The sequence below is a fragment of the Lycorma delicatula genome, chromosome 9, assembly GCF_047948215.1.
Source record: "Lycorma delicatula isolate Av1 chromosome 9, ASM4794821v1, whole genome shotgun sequence".
In the NCBI taxonomy this organism is placed as follows: domain Eukaryota; kingdom Metazoa; phylum Arthropoda; class Insecta; order Hemiptera; family Fulgoridae; genus Lycorma; species Lycorma delicatula.
In genome coordinates, this window is record NC_134463.1 from 19596004 (window position 1) to 19621092 (window position 25089).

Below are 25089 nucleotides of genomic sequence, written 5' to 3' on the forward strand. Positions count from 1 at the left end.
TTTATACAATTTATATACTATCAATACAACGGATATTTCTTAATATGGTCTACAAATTTCAAACAAATACGCTGTGATCGCACTATCAAAATTACATAGAAGTTAGAATAGAATTAATTAATTGGTTTTCTTACTGACTGACTGTGAACGGTTATTAAAAACACAGAATAGAAACAAAATAACATGTATGAAAGCAAACCGTCTCGAATAAAGATTACTCGAGACGATTGTAATGTAAATTAGTAAACGTTCGGCGCATGTGTATCAATACTACACTATGTGTATCAATACACTAACCACGCCGTACTATTCTCATAACAGTCTAAGTAATTTTTCTGACGCGGCCACATAATGTTTAACTTCTCGACTTGACAAATTAATAAATTTTAACGGTTTTTTTTTTAATCTCCAAGACCACCGTTTCCGAAGGTACTGCTTCAGAGGATGAGATGAATGGAAATTTTTGTAGCGTGTGAATATGCCATTCCTGACCGGGATTTGAACCCAGGACCTCCGGATGAAAGGCCTAGACGCTACAACTCGCGCCACAGAGGCCGGCTAATAAATTTTAACTTAATAATATAAAAAGATAGTTTACATAAATACATAAAATATCCTTAATCTAATATAGTAAACCTAGGAATTTATCGATTTAATAAATAAAATTAGAAATATTCTAACAGAAAATATGGTAAAGGATTTCTTCCAATTATGAAGAAAGAAAGAAAGAAAGAAAGAGAAAATAATAACGAATAGAAGAATCCAAAGGAATTAAAAGGATCTTTTCTCAGAGTAACAGGTCCGTTTAACAATCTGATCTTTGTAATACAGACAATGGCACCTTCAAAAACTGTTGTTGAACTAGAAGGGTTACCGGACCGGAATAATAATTTATAGAAAAATGTAAAAGCGCGGACGATGAAATTATTATGCTTCAACGATTAAAGGGGTGAGGCGTGTACTGTTTTTGCAACCAGGGGATTAAATACTGCCAGGACCAATGGAGAGTCAGTAGTTCGGCGTAGTTGTGATAACAAGCGATAACAGTACGTAGTTTCGCAAGCCTACGTTCGACGCGGTTGTGGTAACAGCGGTGGTAATAAGCGTGTGGTAATAATCAGTAAAAACTACCTCACGAGTGTTCCAGCGTGGTCAGTGGGTGAACACAGGAAGTTGTTCGGTGACTTATTGGTAAACAGTAATGAAAGTGACAGTATTCTACTTATAAAGTGTAGGGTAGTTATTGTAAGCAGTAAAAGTCACAATATTTGCAAAAATTGAACAGTATGAACTTTAGACTTTTCTAATGTTATCTTGTTAATACAATATTAGTTTAGTGGTCATTATAATGGTTTTTTTTTGTAAATTGGACTGTATTTTGGTATTTATTAGTTAAACTCTCATTAAATAAATCTTGTATTTTTATTTGAATTATTATTTTGTATGTTTTACATATACGTACTGACATTATTCATTACCATTATTATTTATTTTGTTTATATGTCTGTAGGTAAAAAATTGTATTTGTAAGAAATTTTTACGTTTGATAATCTCTCAATGTCCTGGTCGAATCGCTAACAGGCGACAATATCAACAATATTTCAACTGTATTAGTTTTTGTATTTAACCAACCTTGGTGGCGGAATGATATGAATCTATGCCTTTTATTCTGAAGATTGTGGGTTCGAATCACAATCTAGGAAGGCATTTTTCATAAGCTACAAAAATTCATCTCTCATAAACGATTATAATTCGTCAGTCAGCCGATATTTGCTAAATTAAAATGAATAATTGACCAAAGGGAGCGGCGGGTCTTTTGAAATAGTTTTTCACAATATTATTTTACGTGAATGTAATCGAATTCTTATTCACTGTATTAAAACCATCGATACCTACGGTTTTTATTAAAAGCTAAAGAATAATTTTCATGTTCATATATTATTCACATATTCATATTGATTATGTACAAAAACTGAATGTAAACTTAATAATACAAAAGCCTATCTACATGATGATTTGTTTTATATTTAAGATATATAATGACAATTTTCTGAACATCAAATTTGTTTTGCAAATTAAAATATATTAAAAAACATCTCCCAAAGTACCGGTAATTTCGTATCATCCAATACATAACGTAACACGACCGCAATCAACCATCTAATTTAATTATTTATAGCTCAGCCCAGTACTTTTTTTTAACACACAAACCAGATGGTACTATTGGTTAATTTTTTTTTAATCCATAAATACTTTTAGCGGATAATGGACTACAAAGATGAGATTTTAACGGGTGAATATTGTTACGGGCTAACAACCAAAAAAACTAACAATCTCATTAATGTTATTGATCTGTCACTTTTAATATATTTTTTTAAGTACGCTTTTAGTGGTCATAATGTAACTACTAAATCTAAAACTTCAAAGACGTAAAGCTTTTAAGCCTTTAAAATGGAATGTATGCAGCAAACATTAATCAAACACCAAAATAAAAATGTTGCTGTCCAAAAAAAAAAATAATCCAATTTATTACAGGAACTATTTCTACACTAATTTTAATTTTGAATATATTTTGTAGAACAAATATTTTTAATCAAGGTATGCTTTAATCATTAAAAACATTAATTTTAGGAAAAAATAAACTTCGCTACATTTCGGGTAAATTATAATCTCGTACACTTGTAATGTCATAACACCATACGAATAAAAGGGGAAATACATAATAGTACTATTATTATAATACCCAAATGCCAATATATAATTCCTCTACTGATTGGAGAAAATGTGCGTAATATATAGTTTCCTATAGTACTTATTCTTACTTTAAAAGCTTTTCATGATTGAGGCAGATGTTAACCGTTAAAAATATACTCTTTTCTAAATACTTAAGCACTAGATCACAATTTCTTTCTCTGAGAGTAATGATGTTCATTAAACAACCAATCACAGTGGTAAACAGAATTTAAGTCGTTTAAATTTAAGTCGTTTTGACATAACGATATGTAACAGTGTTATTTAGAAAGCCTGATATAGAATACTTGTTAAAAATGGCATACGCATTTTTGAAGGCGAATGCTTTGTGTTAGGTCGTGTAAAATTAAATAAAAACGTTTTCAAATTAATATAATTCTTCTGTTAATTGTTAGGTTTCCCTAATCAAAATTCGATCCGTAGAGTTTTATATTTATTTTTAAAATTTCAATATATTTCTTTAACATTTAAGCATTTTTCATAACGTAAATGAAATCTCCAAGTTTATAACATTAGAAACCGCAGTTTTCTCTAGAGTTAAAACATTCAATTAAAAATTGTATAAAATAAATTATTTATAGCTTTAAATTACGTTAGGTTCAATGCACTATCAATTTTTGTTAACCCGAGAAGAGATAATTCGATTAATAGCTGATTCATGTGTTTTTTAAACATTATTATTACACAGCTAAACAATAAATCATCTTACTTAAGTAATATTTTTAAAAACCATACCGTTGTATTAAAATACTTTTAAAATCCGGAGAAAATATCAGAAATTATAATTTACGAACGGAGTCAAAAAAAAAAAATTATAACTATTCATACAAAATTCAACGACTGGTGTCAGTGATAACACCGGATAAGCAAAAGTACAAGGACGAACAAAATCGTCGTAATGAAGGTTATACAATCACAGCTATGATACAAGGGAAAGTGATTTTTTTTTAAATTTCTTATTGCATGGTGGTTGAGTCTCCTTAACAAGAATTAACTTTCTCAATACACTGGTTAGTCAAATATGGTGATAAATTATATTTTGCATTAATAAAAAAAAAAAACCAAAAAACTGGGGAATCCTGATACGCAAATATCAAATAATATTTAAAATGGAAGCGGTTTGGAGCATAATAAAAATAAACGATATCCATGCTTGAGTAAACGAAATCTTAAAAAAAAAAAATTATTTAATTGATTGATATTAACAAATACAGATTTTTATTATAATAATTATTTCCTTTAAATTAGTTACTCATTAAAGTGGACTTAAAATATATACGTATTGAAATTCTACAATAAAAAATTGCAATTTTATTAAAAAAATGATATTTTTTATTTAACAGGATTTTATAGCAACAAGATGAACGGGTAGTAACCACTATTATCTCCACGACGAGCTTTTTCCCACCTCTTTTTCTTTCTTTTTTCATAAAACATTAACAAGATCAAATGTTTGTAATGAGCTCGGTTATATAACAATGCTTCATTTTATTACTGGCACCGCAAGATATTACAAAATAACACAGCTCTAATTACATATCTATTTTCAGTGACTTAATAAGCTATTTAAAGACTTTACAATTTTCATTTCAACCTTTTTTTATTCTTTAGATAATGAATTTACAAGCAAATTAGAAAAAAAATATACACATAAATGGGACAGCAAATACGTACATAAATTACCATCTATACTGTTATATTCAGAGGAAGAGAGTTTTTATTTGTTCGGGATAAACAAAAAACAACCCGATTTTTCGCAACTAAATTTTTATCCATCTTTCTAGGCACAAATGAGAAGGTTTTTTAGGATATATTTCATCTTGACAAATGTTTAAAAAAAATATATATATATATAAAATCTAGTAGTGGAGATTTCCCGGTTGAAGTACAAACTTTAATGAATTGTGAACTTTGAGTGTCTATTTGAGCTGGGTTTGGGCTAATTGATTATGAACATCTAAAAATCAATTTCTAGATTTTCTAAGTTTCAATGGTTAAAATTGATTTTTGATTTTTTTTTGAAACCCTGTTATTTTTTAATTTCTATGTAACAAATGTATAAATCAATTTGATTTTTGGTGAGTATAATCTTTATGTCAATCAACCGATTTCTAGATTTTTGAAATTCGACCTTGAAAGGGGATAAATAAAAGTAAAACTATTTTTGAGCAATGACTGTAAATTTTCCCAATTACGAATATAGTAAACGAAATATTCAGTAGATTTGGACTTACAAATTTTCCCCAAATAAATATTTAAAAACCATATTCGAATTTTTTTTAATTCCGATTTTTAAAGGGGTAAAGTTATACGGCGCTGTGGCTCAACCACCACAGCCACTGCCATTGTGTGACTGGCTGCACCTGCCTCCGGTTACTTGACTAATAAACATAAAATAAAAAGATTGACCGCTACGGGAAACGCGAGTAACCCATACAGCACTGGCGAACCTGCGACGGAGAGCTAGTTAAATATAAAGAAACAGCTGGAGTGATATTGCTGAACTTGACCTACATTTGCATATAGCGCTAAGTGTCTATACTGTATTAGATTAAAAAAATGTAACGCTGCTTCCAGTAATAAATTTCATCAGAAGTAGACTTTACTATTAATTTTCATATACAGAGTGATCATTGGAAAAGTTACCACATTTATTAATCAACAGCTATTAGTCCCATCATATATTTGTTTGCAGGCAATTACACCGTTCTCGTTGAGAATTTTTTAAAATTTTTTTACCCTCTCCGCTAAACCTACCACAACTCAAAAATTTAAAATAGCAATAGTAACATTCAATTACATTAATCGAAAACCCGAAAAAATAATGAATTTTGATGAAAAGAAATTTAAAATACGCCCACCCGTTCGATCGGTAGGTGCGGAAAATCATTTGGTATAGTACCATATTTTCAATTTCTGTCTAATAAAGTAACTATAAAATTACATGATATTACTTATTAAACTATTTGAAATAATCATCATCTGTGGATTAAAACAGTGAAAATTATTTTTAAAACACAAAAAATATATTTTTTTAATTAATAATTTCTTTTGTAGAGATTTAAATCCATCTCGCAAGTTACTCATTGCATTAAAAATGTAAAAAAAAATTTTTGTTAGCTCTTACTCTTTAGTATTACTTGAAAAAAAAATAACCAAAACCGTTCACCATCCTTTTCCTAAAAAATTACAACTATGACTAATTAGAACTATGACTATAAATATACTTTTAAACAAATGATATATACTTTTCTCATCAAAAATATGTATTTTTAATTAAAAATTGAAAAAAACGGTGGGGATATTTTCACCGAAGTAAAATTTCAAGTCTTTACTGGGGCATTCAGAAATATCTTTTTTACAAAAGTTGACATTCTTTTACCGTGATGGATAATACATTTTTTTTGTAAGTTGTGATAACTTACAAAAAAAATTTATTTAACATACACCCATTAGTTTTTAAAATTTATCATCACCATTTAAGAATTAATTTCTTAGAAATTAATTTTACCAGAACGCTTCTCATTGAATATAGGAGAGCTCCCAAAATGAAAATTTTTTTTTTGCAATTTTAAAGTTTCAATACTCAAACGTATTTTGTTAAAGTTACTAAAATAAGTTAATACTTCTCCCGTTGCAAACCACTTGACTCAAACTAATATACACCACCACCAATTAAAATTTTATTTACAAAATAAAAAAGTTTTGCATTTCAAAGCTTTTCCTGTTAAGCCTCCGTAATTTCCGTTTAGATAATACTTCAGAGGATAAATGAGGATGATATGTATTAGTGTAAATGAAGTCTAGTCTTGTACAGTCTCAGTTTGACCATTTCTGAGTTGTGTGGTTAATTGAAACCGAACCACAAAAGAACATCGGTATCCACGATCTAGTATTCAAATCCGTGTAAAAATAACTGACTTTACTAGGAATTCTCGACTTCCAAATCAGCTGATTTGGGAAGACGCGTTCGCCACTAGACCAACCCGGTGGGTCGGTGGGTTATGCATTTCAAAGCTGACTTTTTTTTTGAATAAAAGTTTCCTTACTTGTTCCAGTCTCTATCTACGTACATCAATCGTCCATCCCTTTGTAACTTTACTATCTCATTAAAAACAATTTCTCACATTTAATAAGCCGAGCTTCCCTATTTAATTCTTAATATTCTTCCTTTCTGTTAAATTTTATTATTATATTTAGAAAATAGGAGGAGAAAAGATTATGGAGGTAGAAGAATTTTGTTATTTGGGAAGTAAAATTACTAAAGATGGACGAAGCAGGAGCGATATAAAATGCCGAATAGCACAAGCTAAACGAGCCTTCAGTAAGAAATATAATTTGTTTACATCAAAAATGAATTTAAATGTCAGGAAAAGATTTTTGAAAGTGTATGTTTGGAGTGTCGCTTTATATGGAAGTGAAACTTGGACAATCGGAGTATCTGAGAAGAAAAGATTAGAAGCTTTTGAAATGTGGTGCTATAGGAGAATGTTAAAAATCAGACGGGTGGATAAAGTGACAAATGAAGAGGTATTGCGGCAAATAGATGAAGAAAGAAGCATTTGGAAAAATATAGTTAAAAGAAGAGACAGACTTATAGGCCAGATACTAAGGCATCCTGGAATAGTCGCTTTAATATTGGAAGGACAGGTAGAAGGGAAAAATTGTGTAGGCAGGCCACGTTTGGAGTATGTAAAACAAATTGTTGGGGATGTAGGTTGTAGAGGGTATACTGAAATGAAACGACTAGCACTAGATAGGGAATCTTGGAGAGCTGCATCAAACCAGTCAAATGACTGAAGACAAAAAAAAAATATATTTGTTTTATATTTATTTATATTTAAAATAAACTTCTATCATAACAATAAATTCATACTAATCATTATTTCATATAATTTACGTTTTATTTCTGCTATAAAATCGATGCCATAAATAAATGTTTAACACATTCAATTTTTTCTCCATGAATACTTCAGTTTCATATTTTTTATTCAACTGCAATATTTGCCTTAACGTACAAGTTGTAAAGCAATAAGGACAACTTAATTCACGTCTCAATAATTTTTTGACTTTTATTTTAATTGATTTTTGTTTAAATTAAATCTTTTCTTATTATTTTACGTTCAAATTCCTAAAATTCCAAACATTTTATTTTATCCAACGAGTAAAAAATATCTTCTACCGATTATGTAGACTACAAAATTACAAATGGGTTGAAGTGCTACACCACGGGAAAAAGAATAATGTCCCAAGAATTTACCAGTACGTTTCGAACAGAACTGATGACTTAACAACAGTATAATTACATTTACGATGATTAATCGATAATAAAAGACAAAAATTGATCGTCATAAATTTTCATGTTCTGTCAATCGTATAACACGCAGCAGATTTATCAGTTAAGTGGTCGACAGATTAAATAATACCCATCGTATTATAAATAAAAACAGTTGTATAAAATTGCAATTAACATTTTAGAATTATCAGTTTAATAAATGCGTTTTAAGATAAGTCATAGAAGATAAACTTTATAAATTTGGCAACCGCTATAAAAACTGTTACATTGTACGTTATATCAACAAACCAAAAGAAAAAAAAAACCAGGACTGTTTAAAAAGATAAAAACCAATGAAGTATGATGATTAAAAATGGTGAATGAGAAAAGTGCATGCGCGCGCGCGGGTAGGTGTAATTGGTAGGTGGGATTGATAAAGAGGATGGGAAGATTGTTAAACGATAGCTGTAAAATATAAAAGGGGATAGGACCGCTGGATTCAATCCAAATTTTCAAAATTGAGTCCTTTGTGTGCGACAACCGTACCAGAATATTCCAGTGTTCAAATATCGAACCTACCATTTCAGTTGTATGTTTATATGTGCGGAAGTCAAAAGCAATGGCGATTGAAAAGCCACATCTAACCTACCCTCCAATTCACAGAAGTATCGGTTTGAAAAAGTACTGGTAAGGGTGTTAAAAAAAAAAAATTAAAATACAACGACAAGATATTTACAACCAGTAAGCAGAAGAATGCAAAAGTGCCAAATGCACGTAAAAATATTAACAATAACAACATCTGTTTCACGAAATCACAATACTTACAATATATACCATTAACCTTCTCAAATTTGACAATTCCTGTCATAAAACGTACAAATCAATTAAAAATAAAAATCATATAATAAAACACTTTTGGTAATTGTTAAAAAACTTGAATAGCAACAAATCGGTTGAAAACAAAAAAAAAAATACCTCGAAAATTACGTATAAATAAATGATTCAAAAAACACGAAACCGAACATTTATTGTTTTACATCACATCACATTGTTTTGGGATTTCAACTTCATGTAAAATTCAAATTTAATCAAACAACATACTGTTTTAATTTCAAGTTGGAACTTTAGTTCAAACAGTACGATATGACTGTCAGTATTAAAGTTAGAGACGATGTAATAACTTGGAAGTATGTAATATCATTTGTAATAATGCAGATAGTAATAGAAATAATAATAATAATAATAGTAATAAAATTAGTGGATGAAACTAGTCGATATTTAGTTGAATTAACGACGAAAATACATGAAAGTAAATTGTTTTCTTTACATAAAACGTTTTGTTTCTTTTACAAAACAACAAAATACTTATAATTTTCTTCTTTTATTATGTGCAAATACTACGTACGAGAGGATATCTTTAAAGTAAAGACAGATTCATTATAAAAAAATTTATTCTGAAAACTTTATAAACATTTTTTATTTCTCTTAAACTATATACGTTATACTACTTCTCCATATAATCGCCACACGAATTAAGACAATTATCGTAGCGATACATCAGCTTCAATATACCCTTGTCGTATTCTTCTGCCGCCAGTCCATTAGCCACTGATTAACAGCATTTTTAAGTTCATCGTCACCCGTGAATTGCTTACCACTCATAGATTCCTGCAATTCAAAATTCTTTCAATCAGAAAGAGCTAAGTCCGGACTATATGGTGGTGACCGTAAATTTTCCATCCAAATGTTCTCAGTAAGTCACGTGTCGGACTCGCTACATGTGGACGTGCAACAGGACGACGCAGTCGGTCAGCCGCCCACGTCGCCGATCTTAAATGTGAAACCGTAACTTACGTAGAGCTTCACAGTAGGTTTCTTTTCTTTTTCCTGTTTAGCCTCCGGTAACTAACGTTTCAATTCGCCCTAGAAGATCGCGGCGCATATCCACCCTGTTGTTTTTCTGTTCGACAATGAGGTGTTTTGGGACCAATTTTGCAAAACTTTTTTCATGTCCAATTTGTTTATCAAAATTTGATGGATGTGGTACGGTTCAAATTAAATTGTTCTGAAATTATCACCGGTCGTACCGCATTAAGTCTCTGATTCGCTTAACAGTAGTTACTTTTTGACGTAAACGGTCTTCCAGATCGTAGATCGTCCCCCAACTGATTCCCGGCCATCTGAAAATACTTTAAACCACCTAAAAACTTGGGCTCGTGACAGAGCGTCATCTCCATATGCCCTATTCAATTTTGAAAAAGTTTCAGTAGCATTTTCACCGAGTTTAATACAAAACTTGATTGCACATCGGTGCTCATAATTAGTATCACTCATTATTGTGACGTAAAACAAATAATGTGAGACGTAAACAAACTTGTTTCGTGAAACGAAAAAAGTTTGTTTACGTCTCACGTAGCAACAATAGTCTAAAGATATTAATACCTAATATAAATCAGGTGTCCATATAACCCTATTTACTAGTAGTTTAAAGTGTTGATATTTTGGCTGCCAAAAAAAACTTCATTTACAGACATCGTATAATGTCATTTAAAAACCTTTTTTTCTTAAGATCTAAAACAGTCCGAACTTATTTAATCTAAGTTTATAAACACATATCTTACTTTAATAAATCAATGAAACAAAATTTAAGATAATTTTTAGAACTTTTTGTTTACATTAGGTAAAATATGAATAAAACACGACATAATTTTTTTATAGTATATATATATATATCATTTGGTTTATTTTCCTCTCTATTTCCAAGCATTTAAAGAGTTTTATTTTTTTATTATTTACGGGAAACACCTGTTTTTTAAAGAAAAATAATAAAATAAAGGAAATTAAAAAAATCAATGTAGCAGTTCTACTAAGATTTATTTTTATAGATAAATATGTAGAAACATAAATATACAAATAAATCCTATATATATCTAAGTTGCGCGACCTCTGTATCACTATTTACATATTCAATATTAAAATTCTAACGCTATACTTAGAATTGTACGTTTAAATTTAGGAAAAAATTCATTTTTTATGAAATTATAATACGCATCTCGATATAAAAATAAATAGATAGAAACGTGGAATAACGCACAGCTAGGTAAAAGTAAAATTAACAATCAACCATTGTATTGACCACAATAGCTGTCGGATTTCCTTCAAGGATAGGATACGTAATACATCTTTGTTGATTTTCACCGAAAACGGGAGGAATAAAAGGGTAACCAATCAAATACTTCAGTATCTACTTTCTCTTTTATGGCTGTGTCAAGGCTTAACCTATTTCGTTACATCAAAAGCAAAGAGATAATAAGTGATATAAGAAAACCAGCATATAAAGAATTCTTTGTTGTTCAAAAAATACGTTTATATTACGTTTTCTGATATATTTCACGTACAATAATTTACCAACATGACAAGATTAATTTACAAGGATTTCATCTTTATACGGAGAGAGATTAATCTTTAGCATACATCAACGTATATGTAAAACACAGTTTCTTTTCTCAAAAAGATGTTATACATATATTTTCCTTCCATCAACATTACAGAAGAAAATTATCCAGTTTTATTTTTTTAGTGATAAAAAAGTACTTGATATCCTTAAATCAGAGAAATACTATCTGTCCTTTAATTTTAATTTATTTTTCTAAATTCTTAAATTACTCAGCTCATAATCTAGGCTAATTTATAATTTTTAGTCGATAACGAATGAATGGATAAGGTAGGAAGAAGTAAACCAAGGCTAGAAAATCCCACACAATGATCGGAAACACTCTTAACAAGCAGAGAAGTAGAGAGAGACAGGAAGGTGAGGAAAAATGATGTAGCAGTTTCGAAATTAGTTACAATGGTTTCACTAATTGATAAGAGTCCAGGAAATAATAGATTGTATGATGGTTAAAAAGATTAAGTTTTTAAAACTGACTAAAAAAAATCGTAAAGAAAACAAGACAGAAAGATGGATCGTGTGAAGAGTATGCGATCTCGCAAACGTAGAATGTGCCGGTAGGGTAGGGAGATTAAGTCGTATAGTTAAGCGTATGAAATGAATGAATCAAGCGGAAGACCAAGAAAATGTGGTTACAGAAAATTAAAAAAAATGTTAAAGTAGGGATATAGACGTCGAAAAGTTTTAGAGGAAATATAGGACGAGGTAGAAGTTTATTGCTCCATTCAAAACACAAAATAAGGGAAAGGAAACAATCTGGTTTTTTTGGGTTTTTTTTAATATAACTTATATACAAATAAAAATGAATGTTTGTTCCGTATGCGTTCTTCTACCATTAATTCGATTGCGATGAAACTTTGGTGAATTGTGCGCACGCCCGCGAAGGTTTCTGAATTAGTTTGGAACCGCTAGGAGGCGATAGAGTAAAGATATTTCGAAAAATTGCATTTATGGTGCGATTTGAGTCATATTCAGAATACAATTAGTTACGTGAAAAGAAAAATTTTTACAAAAACTATACCCGTTAGGTGGCGCCTGTGTCGAGATACTTACGAAACAAATATAAAAGCACACTTTCTTCAATATATATAAAAGGCAATGTTCGTACGTGTGTCCGTTATAGACTAGAAAACTACTGGACCGATTTACGCGTGGGTTTTTTTCAAAATGATCGGCGTTGTCTGGAGAAGGTTTTTAAGCTATTTAAATCTTCGATCTGACCAGTAGAAAGAAAGTAGGGGTATTTTAAACCGGCAACTGTGTTTAGAGAGTAGTTTGAATTAAATCCGCTAAGTAGTGCTGGTTTGCCAATTGGATTTATTTACATTCTGACTTTTATAAAGTGAAAGGTTAAATTTTGTGAGGTTCCGTAATGTTTTGCAAGTTTGTTATGTTCAGTATTAATTGTGATGATTTAGCAGCCACATCAAATTTTCAATTGTTTTCATTAATATATATGTATACTCAAATCTAACAACAGCGAAGCACTGCCGGGTCTGCTAGTAAAAACACACACACACACACACCATATAATAAAACATGCTTTCGTCCAATTAATAATTCGGTTTATAACGATAATAATTCGTTAGTGAAAACGAATAGGTCATCGATAAATATTATCTCAGTACTTATAAATAGTGTTTCTACGGATTTAAATTATAGAAGATAGTAGAACAAACGAAATTCTATCCAAGCTTATATATATATATATATATATATATATAAATGTATATACAGCATCGAAAAGATTCATACATTACAGATTGAGCCTGATGCTGGCCTTGAGCCTGATAAAGCACAACATCAAACACACAGTAAACTGGTAGTAAAACACAAACCAGATCTCCAGCGAAATCTGACTGAAAGGTTATAGTGAAATTCAAAATTTTCTTATTTGATAGTTTAAGGGCTTAACAAGGATTTTCCTAAACAGAATTCTTATCTATTATCCGGTAGTTTTTTAGTACCTTGAAGGAAAACAATTTGTCGTAAATTGTTTATATTATATTATTGAAAAATGTATTTATTGATGTTTATTACCGCAAAATCATAGCAATAGTAATGTTATAATTTTGAGTAAAGCTACCCTCATCATCTGAGGAATCGTGGGGGAAACGGAAGACTTACTACTGGTGAGAAGTATTTTGATGCATTTAGAAAGTATTTTGTTGATTTTTGAGTGAGTCAGTGAAGCGTACTGTTCAATCAAACAATGCAGACTTTTATTATTTAGGAGTAAATAGACATTCTTTAAGTTACAAAAAATGGACAAATTAAGATAGATTGGGCAAAAAAGATTGTACTTTCGTGTAAAAGATCTCCGAATTAAAAATAAATTCTTGGAAACATTATTACGGGATGTAATAGTGCACCCATATGAGTAGTGCGCTATATAGCAGTGAAACATGATAATAATAAAAATTGAAAGAAAAAGAAAAGAAACCACTGAATGTGTTATTGGGGTATATAAAAAATAACTGGATCAATATAATTCAAATTGAATAGATCTTAAAATGAAATGAAGAACAGCGAAATTTGTAGGAAAATCTTAAAAGAGACTAATAAAACTAATAACATTATACACAGCGAAAGCATGAAACCTACAATATAATACTCAACACATACGTTTCTCCCTCCTCCTCCAAGAAAAGGAAAACAGGCTGTTTGATTGGCGTGATATTCATGTTATCTTTCTCATTATATAACGAGCATGCACTGATGATGACTGTTTAACAATCGAAATGGCCAACTAATTTTAGATTTTTTTTGTTAACTTTTTAAAGCGTTTTCTTATTTTCTAGTCAATTTCAATAATCGTTTAGAATGGAGTATTTTATATTGTATCGAAAAATAAAAAAAGGAGATATATTTCAACGAATAAAAAATTAACATAAAATTTTAATTTAGATAAATAACTAGACACAAATACAATAAATTATTAACATTATACATTACCAACGAATAAAACGACACGATTTCAAATCTTGCCAAAAGTAAACGACTTACTTATCACTAAACTTATAGAATGAAAACCGGTGATGCGTTTTTAATGTCATACGGTAAAACGGATCAAACAGTTGATACAATAAATATGTCGATGTTAAGTGAACTTTATCTATTAGCTAAACCAAACCTTGCTAGCACGTGTAAGAATATATATCATTTACTTTATTTCCGCAAAATATTTCTATGTTAACTATATTTGTCACTGTAGTTAACAAATAATTATTAGCTTAGTCAAATCAATTATTATTTTTGTTTTTATTGTTTTATTTTATAATAGAATTAATCATCATTTTTAAAATCCTTTCTAAGTATTGATTTTTACTTATTTTTCGTTTTAATACTGAAATTCATTTTATTTTTATTTAAAAAAAATCTTTTTCGTAATTCCCACCTCAAAAAAACACTTATTTTTTTAACTAATCGGCCAAAAATTGATGAAATCATTTTTATAATATCCAGTATGAATTAGGTGGGAATATACATGTTTAGAAATCGAAGGAAATATTGATATTAACAATAACCAAGTTGGAGAAATAACACACACTGACACGCTCTTTTATACCAGTAATTTTAAACATTCTCCATATTAAGATATTTTATATATTAAAAATATAATCATTATTGCTTGCTTATAATTACAGATATAAATTATAAATATAATCAACCAAACGTAACCTACGCTCACTTCGATCGCTAACCTCAACTAATTAACAGCCACGTTTTGATTATTTAAATAAGAAATAACTGCCGGCCTCCGTGGCGCAAGTGGTAGCGTCTCGGCCTTTCATCCGGAATACCCGGGTTCGAATTCCGGTCAGGCATGGAATTTTCAACAAAACAACAAATAAGAAAAAATAATCGCATCAATAATAACTAAATTTATTATTTAAATATTCAAAACATTACTGTTAATTATTAAGGTTAGCGAGCGAAACGAGCATAGGTTAAGTTTGGTTAGATTGTATTTATAAAATAAATAAATATAAATGGTTATAAGAATGGTAATATAAATGGTTATATTTGGTTATTTCTCCAACCTGTTTATTGAAAATATCAATTTCTTGCTATTTTCAGTTATCTCCATGTGAAAACTTGCAAACGTTTGGAGGGAGAGAAACGAAAAATTACAAATTTTTTATTTTTTATTTTTAAACATGCATATTCCCACCTAATTATTAATGGATATAAAAAATACATACATTTTTGACAGACCGGTTAAAAAATTAAGTGTTTTTTTTGGGGGGGGAATTCCGAAAAAGATCCTTAACTTCAAAAATCAACATTAATCAACATCCTTAACAATCAACATTAAATCAAAAATCAACTAAACGGCTCTTGAGCGCAAAAAAAACTTTTAAAACGCTAAAATGTACAATATTATAAACGAAATTAAAAAAACCTATATTATAAAAAATAATAATAAATTTATTGATGTGCGATTAAAAAAAAAGAAAATTATTTTATCCTTCTTTGATTTCATATTTTATTTGTTAACGACTAAGCTTGAAAGTTTTCATTCGGAAAACCACACACGCAACCTTATAAAGTACACATCTATATAACTTCAGTAATATTAGATTGGAGCCTACATATACAATTTCAGCGGTAAAAGACAAAACAGCAATTAATTCCATAAGTTTGCGTGCACTCATCCACCCGACCCAAATTCTGTTGAGTTGTAATTTAATTTTTTAAACACAAACTGTTTTGCTCAGAAACCAACAAATTACATGGGGAATGTAAAAAAAAGGCACATGAAATAAATTAGAACAAGTTTTTACTATATAAAGGATAAGAAAAGATATATATTAAATTGCAGATAAAATATTTCTAGGAATATTTTAGTTAATTATTTAATTACACCGAATTATAGTGCCGACTGTAAGCCAATTTCACTAAATATAATTTTTAATTTCTTTTATAAACGCATCTATTATTTTTATTACCGCGTAAATAAATATAAATACAATTACGCAAACCAAACCAAAGCATCACGCAAATTTAACAATTTGTTTAAGGAAATTGTACGTTAAACAAGATGAAAATTAATCATCTTAATTAACAAAATCAAGTATTTTAGGGAGAAGACTCCTTGCCGTGTAAAATACGTAATTCTATTACAAGAAAGAGACAGCTTCATTCCAAAATTTAACGCGACAGGAAAACTTTATAGATATTAAAAAATAAAATCATTATCGGCTTAACTTTTATATCGCTATAATTAATGTGACTAAATAAATTAAATAACAAATCTCAACGTAATTCGTTTATCGAATTAAAATTTATTACATTTGACTACGGTACGTAAAAGCTATCTTGCACTTCTAATTATATCGGTTGATTTTCTGCAACAATTATTATTTAATTTCATCATCATTCGATAAATAATTACGGCTTTTGTTATGCATTCATCTGATAAAGAAATATCTCTAATTATCTATGAAAAAATAATAATTTTTTGTGCAATGTTCATAAGATACTTAAAATGGATAAAAATGATGAAAAAACAAATTCAGATTTAAAAAAATATGTGTGTACAACTATACACAAAAACAATACGTAAATAAACTTACAGGACTTACCTATTATCTCATCTATTTTCCTCTTTTTTACATTCCTGGCATTCAGCTTTACAGCTATGCAGCAAGAAGAAAGTAATGGAAATCATTGAAAAAATGGGGAATGGTTTTTTTTTTACATTTTTTTCATGATTTTATAGTACGGTTTATTACATAGTATGGTTATATAGCATAGTATTATATTATATTACATGGTTTATATAGTATGGTATAGTATGTTTAATATATAGTTTGGTTAACTCACCGGGTTGGTCTAGTGGTAAACGCGTCTTCCCTAATCAACTGATTTGTAAGTCGAGAGTTCCAGCGTTCAAGTCCTAGTAACGTCAGTTATTTTTACACGGATTTGAATACTAGATCGCGGATACCGGTGATCTTTTCATGGTTGGGTTTAAATTAACCACACATTTTAGGAATTGTCGAACTGAGACTGTACAAGATTACACTTCATTTACACTCATACATATCAACCTGATTCATCCTCTGAAGTATTACCTGAAAGGTAATTAAATATAATTATATTTAATTATATATAATTATATAATTATATAAATATAACCAGAGGCTAAACAGGAAAAAGAAAGAAAGAAAATATATAGTATGATTGATTTTATATCATGTTTTTTTGAAACAAAATAAATTGGTTCGTATGTTCTTGCGTTGGCGTGCTTGAAGCTTAATAACTTTTGACTGGATAAACCGATTTTGATGAAAGTTTGTACAGAGACCCGTGTATATGGGGTAATTTGTCGGTAAAATTTTGGGATCAATATCTCTAGGGGGTTAAGTAGTTTTTTGGGGGTCAATTTTCTCAAAATTCTGTGATGAACATAACCCCTCTTCCTTTATATTTAAGCTCAGTAAATGCGTCTAATCTTACATTTTACATGCTAATCTTACATCTTTAAAAAAGAAAATTACCCAAAACTTCCCCCTTGCTAAAAAATCGAAAATAGGGGTTGGCTTATGTTTTTATTTATTACATATTTTTGACTGGATTTTTTAAAAGTTTTTTATAGGCATAAAGTAGTAGTAGTAGTAGTAGGGGTACAGAGCATACCTTCATAAGTACGGTCTCGACGACGAACAGAACTGCCCGGTATGAGATGAGGAGGAAACGCCATACTACATGTTATTCCACTGTCCGAGATAGGAAGGATCTACGACAGAGCTACTTAATGTACTAGGCAGGGAAGTTATGTATCTGTGTGTGGAGCTGATAGACATAATGACAGAAAAGAAAAAAACTGGAAGGCGATCCCTACCTATGTGAAAATCATGATAAGAGACCTCCAAGCATGGGAGGAGTCACGAAACAATAGGCGGCGTCGGACGCCGCCTATAGGGGGCGGACAGGTTTGCGAATGAGCGACTAGGGGGTCCCCCATGCATGTAGGGTTCTCGCCTTGACGTGAAGAGGCCGCGGGCACTCCGCTCCCGTATCTGATGGCGTCCGCAGGTAGTAAGTATTTGGGGTATGTATGTGTGCCTGGTTACTTTATGGCGTAAGTTTGCTGTACTGATATGATGCAATGCTTTTGATTTATAATTTTTTTACGTATATATTTGAGTATTTTGTTTTTGAAGTATATTATGTCTTTATGATGTATATCTGATCTTGAGCTAATAAGCTGTTTCTTAGGGACTTATTGTAGTATGTAGTATGTAGTATTTTGTATTTACTTTATTTCGTGAGGATTAGCTGTTTGGCTGCAGATTTTTACTGCTATGTATGCATGTATCACTCACTATAAATGCGTTGTTGCACTGATCGTGAAATATTAATGAATGTCTCACTTTAGGCGTATTTTTTTTGTTCTTGCTGTATTGGTTTTGATGATTTTTTTATATGATATTGTTGTGAGACTTGCTTTATTGAGTTTTTCTTCTCTTGTATTTGTATATGTTGTGTGACATTTTTCTTTGTATGTAGTTTCATAATCTGTTTTCTGTATCTTGATGTACGGTGATGTATCGTGTTTGCTGTTGATTTTCTGTGGCCGATGTATTTTTATGATGCTACTACTATTATGATGCTATAGCACTATGACGTGTGAGTGGGCGTAAATCCCCTTTCCAGAAAGATGCTTCACTAGCAGTTCCAGGAAATACGGTAGCCAAAGGTAGTGGTTTAGTCGGCAGTACGCAGGTTTCATACGCATATTAATAACATCTTGCGGCACCTGTTAGCGAGCCCGACATTGCTTAGGCGTCCGTAAATGCACAGAGTAGAATACAAGTGATCCAAAAAAAAACAAAACAAAATACTTTTGGGTCAAAATTACAGTATATGAGCTGATCAGATTTTAAAAATATCGATTTTGTTTAAACTTTTCATAATAATATTACAATAAAATTTTATCATAATTCAGCCCCTCCCAAAAAAAAATAAATAAATAAATAAATCTTAGATAACCTTTCATTAAATGAATATTTTTCAATAGAATTTTTTAATTTTTTCCATGTAAAAGAAAATGTAGGAAAATTAAAAAAATTAATTCTTGGAAAGTAATTTTGGTGGTAGGGGAAGCAGACAAAAATTTAAATATATCAAAAAAGATTTTTTTTTTAAATTCATAACATGAATGATAATTTACAATAAAACTTCGTCATAAATTATTCTCCGTCCCCCACAAAAAAAAGAAATCTTAGATAAACTTTTTCATGTATCATTATTTTTCCACTATATACTCGTACTTGTAACAATGAATAACCAAAGCCAGGAAAATATTACAGTTTTTTTTTTTTTGTTGTCAGTAATTTGAATAGTATTATGCTATCTTTTTTTTTTTTGCTAATCTTTAACCTTAAAACATTTATTATTTTACGAAATTCAATAATCTATTTTATAAATTTTAATCTTTGATTTTATCCGCAGTTTTCTACGTATCACGAAATTACCTTTTTCTTTTTAGCCTCCGGTAATTACCTTTCAAATAATACTTCAGAGGATGATATGAATGAGTGTAAATGAAGTGTAGTCTTGTAAAGTCCCAGTTTGACCATTCCTGAGACGTGTGGTTAATTGAAACCCAACCACCAAAGAACACCGGTATCCACGAACTAGTATTCAAATCCCTGTAAAAATAACTGACTTTACTAGGACTTTAACGCTGGAACTCATGACTTCCAAATCAGCTGATTTGGGAAGACGCGTTCACCACTAGACGAACCCAGTAGGTTATCACCAAATTACCTAAACAGAGTATCTTAACAGCTGGGTAGTTTGACCGATCGTCATCATCCTACAATAAACTGCTATAAATTTATCTCCTCTTCTACGTTTCTTAGAATTTTTAATTTCGAATTTTATCGTACCGTCAAATTTTTCAACATTCTCTTGTAAAACCAAATTTTAAACGTTTTATTCTTTTCCTCCTGCAGTATTTTATATAAAGCGCTCCAATCGATTAAACATTTTTTAAGAACTTCTTCCTAACACTTGAATCTATATTTTATATTGGTAAATCTGTTCTCTGCTAGTACCAATATATTTTTCAACTGTTTTAATACACAATCCGTCATTATCCAACTTCCTTGTTTTTTGTTTGACATTTAATAAATTTCAAACTGGATTTCTCTTCTAGCAATAAATCATGTCATTATGACATTCAATGAACATTTTTTATTTTCTCTCCTTTGATAAATTACTTTAAAATATTTCCTTCAATTCCAGTATTGCTTCCTCTATACCCGTGTTTCTCAATATTTTTAACTCCGCGACCACTAAAAAGTAAAAAAGAAAAATATATAATGAATATTTCTCGAACCCCCAACCCCAACCCAATAAAATCTAGTTAAAACTACTTAGCTGCGTTGATAGCAACGGATATAAACATGCATGTATGAAGTGTACAAACATGAGCAATTTACAGGTTCCAACTTAATAAGTACGTGCTCCTTGTGATTTGGTCTGTTTGCATAATATTCGCTGCGAAAGCGTCATATTCGAACATGCATATGATACGTACATTTGAACAAGTTTCATTGAAAATAATTGCAATTTCGGTTTTTTAGTGTGGTCAAACGATGTAACTGTTCATTTTTAAAAAATAGATTTATATGCGAAATAGATAGATTTGGGAAAGTATGAAGATGCATTTGCGTGAGCTAAAAATTGAGTTGTAGGAGTATTTCTAGGAAGTTAAAAATTATTTGTCGAAGAGATGGGTACTGAATCCATTTAGTGAAAACGTTGTTACAGCTTCTAAGTTACCGGTTGAGATTCACAACCAGTCATCGAGATGTCTGCCTATAAAATTTTACAACTATAATTTTATGTGAAGATTTAGATACGTTTCCGTTTGCTCGTGGAAATGAATATGGATATTTGGTCATAGAAGAAAATATTAATCCCTTTCGCCACGTCTTACCTCTGTGAAAAAGATTTTCGTCAATGGTTGAGCTAAAAACTAAATAATATAGGAATCGTTTTTTATCACTTGAAAACAATTTACTTTTATGTTTCTAACAAAGATCCACGTGTAGAGAAACTTTTAAATGAAAAACAAACGTAACCTCATTATTTTATTCTCATTTCATTTATTGTTGCACTTATAGATGTAAGTAAAATGATTATAATAAATGATATCTTTTCTCATAAAAATATTCATTATTGTTTACGGGTAAAGTTGTAAGTTAATTTCTTAACACCCAAGTTAAGAAACGCTGCTCTATACATAAGTTAAACGGTATACAAGGCAGACTAGATCACCCTTATCACAACCTTTATTACTTATACCTTACCTTACCTTCCTTCATCCTCTTACCCGATTTTTGTAAGATTTATATATATGATCTCGTTTTACACATTTCCGTCCAATTATCTTTAAAATATTAAAATCTCACGTACAATAATGATACTGAAATATACCCCTTTGTAATAACAGTCGTGTAAATATTCATTAAATTCCTCTCTTATGGAATTGTAATGGAAATTTCAAAATCAAATTACAGAACTGGAATTATCGACCACGATCACGGAGAAATCTGACAAATTTTGTTATACATTTTTTTTACTTTTTAGGGGTTGAAGGGTTAAAAAGGTTGAGAATCACGGGTACAGAGTAAGTAATACTGGAATTGAAGGAAACTATAGGAAAACGTTTAATGTAAGTTCAACATTGAATTTGAATTACGATATAAAAGCGCTGTTAGGTAATTCTTTTTAAATGTACATATTTTAAAAAACAGTGTAGTAATAATTATATAAATATATATATATAAAAGTCATGCGCGCCATCTTATATAATAATAACAGTATAACGTTTCAGAAAAAATTAATGTTGCTTATCATTAAAAAAAGTCGTACAAAAGGAATAATAATGATAAAAATCTTATTATACAGATTCATTCACGGGAACCGGATGTTTTTGAAGTGGGTTGTACTCGGGCGTTCGTGGTGGGAGGGGTACGTGGATGGTGTCTGACGTTTCCTTTGATCATAGCATTTACATTTTAGTCGTTGAGATGTAGCCGTGGGCTCTAGACCAACGCCTGTACGCGTATGACAGTTTTGTGCGAAATTACGAATCCGTAACTGCTGTTCAGCGAGATTTCCGCCGTCAGTTTAATATCCATCGTAATACAAGTGTCCCTTCTCGTAACACAATATTGCGATGGGTAAACAACCTTCGAACAAGCGGTTCAATATTGAAGAAAAAACCACCGGGTCCCCGACGAACTGCTAGCACTCCGGAGAACATCGAACGAGTAAGGGAAGCCATTGTCAGAAGCCCACGCCGCTCTATTCAGAGGCATTCAGCAGCGCTTCAAATGAGCACAAGTACGGTAAGACGAATTCTGCATATAGACCTGCATTTCCATCCTTACAAGATAGCCGTCGTGCAGCAGTTAAACGAGCAAGATTTCACGCGGCGATTACAATTTTGTCGAGAAATGCTTACCGTTTTTGAAGAAAATGAAAATTTGTTATTGTTAATGAGTGACGAAGCCCATTTTCATCTGAATGGCTTGGTCAACAAACAGAATTGCCGGTATTGGGCAGAAAGAAACCCGCATCAGCTTCACGAGAGACCACTTCATAGCCCAAAGGTGACTGTCTCGTGTGCAATAGGAAAGGTCGGTGTTATTGGACCATATTTTTCTGAAGAAAATGACGCTGCCGTAACTGTAACAGCTGATCGTTACATTGCGATGTTGAATACGTTTTTCATCCCTGAGTTACGAAACCGGGGAATCGATTTTCAAAATGTGTTATTCCAGCAGGATGGAGCTACAGCGCACACAGCGAGGGCAACGATGGCTGTTCTGCGTAACTTGTTTCCAGATTCGGCAATATTCCTTGACCCCCTCGGTCACCCGACTTGAGTAGTTGTGATTTTTTTCTGTGGAGGTTTCTGAAATCGCGTGTGTACGGCAATAAACCGCGTACATTGGAGGACCTAAAGATTTCAATTCGTCACACGTCACCCAGATTGATGTAGACATGCTGCAAAGAATTGAGGCCAGTTACCGTGAAAGGCTACAATAATGTATTGCCCAAAATGGACATCACTTGCCGGACATAATTTTTCGTTCATGAGTAAGTAACAAATGCTTTGATTTAACAAGTGTTTCAGTACCAATAAATTTTTTTTAAAGTAAATAGTCAATTTTTTATGATTATTTTAAAAACATCCGGTTCCCGTGAATGACCCTGTATTATCAAATCATATTATTATCAATGAAAAATAAACATTTGTAAATTATTCTCACAGTTTATATTTTTTATTAACGTATAAAAAATTAATCTTTGAACAAATTCTTTTTAGAAGAATAAACATTCAATGACCGTAAAATGATAACACAATCTTTATAAAAAATTCTTATTTTACATAATTGTTTTCCCCCGCTAAAACATGAAGTCGCTTTCAATTCCGAATATCTTGATCGTTGTGTAAAAAATTTACCGCTAAGGTATTTTTATGAACTCAGTCGCTTCAAGACTGAATCTCTTAATTCATCTTTCACCGTCGGAATATTCTGGAATTAATTTATTTCAGTATTCCTGAAAAAAAAAAAAACGCAGAATTTTATCCTGGAATCTTTGCAGCATTTGTAAATTCCAGTTGCTTGTATGTACTGTGTATACTTATGTACTATCTATATTATTTAAACGGACAGGTGGATAATTCCTTCAATTCAACGTGAAAGTTACATGGTAAATTAGTCTTGATATTTTATTTATCTCATCATTACTGTTCACTATTCAGACTTCTCGCAAGACATTATTTGATATAACAAAGAATAATTATTGGTTGAACAAGTTGCACGTAGCTATTATGTAAATATTAATCCTTCTAAGCGAAGTATTGATTGATGAATCAAATAATTATTATATATACATATATATAAAAATATTATATATATATAAATTATTGAAACGCATTGCAGTTGAATGTTTTCTCTCCGTAAGTTTGATATCCACTGAAATATATTAACATTTTTTTTTTTTTTTAATGAAAATAAAACGAAGGAAAGTGAACTTGATGGATGTCGATTTATTACAGATATAAAAAATAAAAAGTTAAAAGTTTGACAGATATATTTTTACGTTTTATTCAAAAAAGATTGATGTTTTTGTAAATGATGATAGGTTTTTTTTAATTTTTTAATTAATAATACACCAAACTAAGCCACACATTGTGTCGAGTGTAATCCTAAAGAGAACGTGCGCATACAAAGGTACCACTTTAAAAAAAAAGACTAACCTTTAATTTTTCATACAACTTGAGGAATCAGCATATACGGACAAAAAGAAAAAGCGCTATAAAAATATACAATTAACGACGAGCAAAGAGAAATTTACTAAACAAATATTTTCTCTTTTATTACGTACACTCAACTCGGAAAACTGAAATTTTACATACTTCTTTAAAATTATGTCCAGTATCAACTTAAAGAAATATATAAACAAAATATTATATTTTGTTTTTTTTTTAACAATAAACTTGTTTAATTATACATTCAAACTTAACTGTTTTTGAGTCAGAACAGATATTTAAACACCACCTCCAACTTCTTTT

General features: G+C 30.5%; 1 protein-coding gene across 5 annotated transcripts in view; it reads right to left on the bottom strand.

Annotated features, from left to right (window-relative positions):
• The window catches only part of tty (tweety), a 356795-nt gene that overhangs the window by 182232 nt on the left and 149474 nt on the right, over positions 1 to 25089 (bottom strand). The gene's annotated exons all lie outside the window — the stretch shown is intronic.